Here is a 720-nt window from a genome sequence, read left to right as displayed (position 1 = left end):
CCTGACCCCTCCTGCCCCACCCGGCGTGAGTCAGACCTGCCGTTGTTGTGCACTCTCTCCAGATACTTTTCCCCGAGTCTGCGGTCGTGTGACGGGCACCTGCGCTGGTGCGAGCCTGTCCTGGCATCAGATCTCTGACACCGAATTTGCCAGTTTGCCTCTCCCCGGCAGCTAGCACGTGCCTGGCATGTCACGGGGGCTTGGAAATGTTGGGCGAATAAGTGAACGACTTCCTGAGGAAGTGTAGGACGTCAGGGCCCACGGGGACTGGTGGCAGACGCGCTGTGGGACGCATACAGAAGGACGACATTGGTCCAATAGCCGTGGTCTATTTCCCAGCAGAGAAGTGTGGCAGACTCTTTCCCCCACGTAATCTGGAGGGCGTGGGCAGAATGGGCCCGGTCGGGCATCCCCGTGCCTGGCCAACACCTGCCCTCCTACCCACTTCCTACCTCCATCTCTCCATGATCATAAAGGATCCCTCTTGGGCTACTGCCATGGCCCTGGACTTCACCCCATCAGTGGCCTGGGGTATTCCAACGCGTCCCAATAGGCCACTGGATGTGCAGACCTGCAGTCTTGAGCGATGTTCCCGGGGTCAAGGGGCCCGCGGTTGGAGCCCCGAGGGGACGGGTGGGTGGACGCGAGCTCTCAGGGCAGGATGGTGTGGGCACACGAGGCTGCAGGAGGGAGAGAAGCACTGAGCTCTACGGGATGGAT

Source organism: Callorhinus ursinus, unplaced genomic scaffold (genome assembly GCF_003265705.2).
Source record: "Callorhinus ursinus isolate GAN/ISIS: 27379988/994484 unplaced genomic scaffold, GSC_fseal_2.0 scaffold4823, whole genome shotgun sequence".
NCBI lineage: Eukaryota > Metazoa > Chordata > Mammalia > Carnivora > Otariidae > Callorhinus > Callorhinus ursinus.
The sequence above is the reverse complement of the archived record's forward strand: the minus strand, read 5'-3'. Positions refer to the sequence as shown.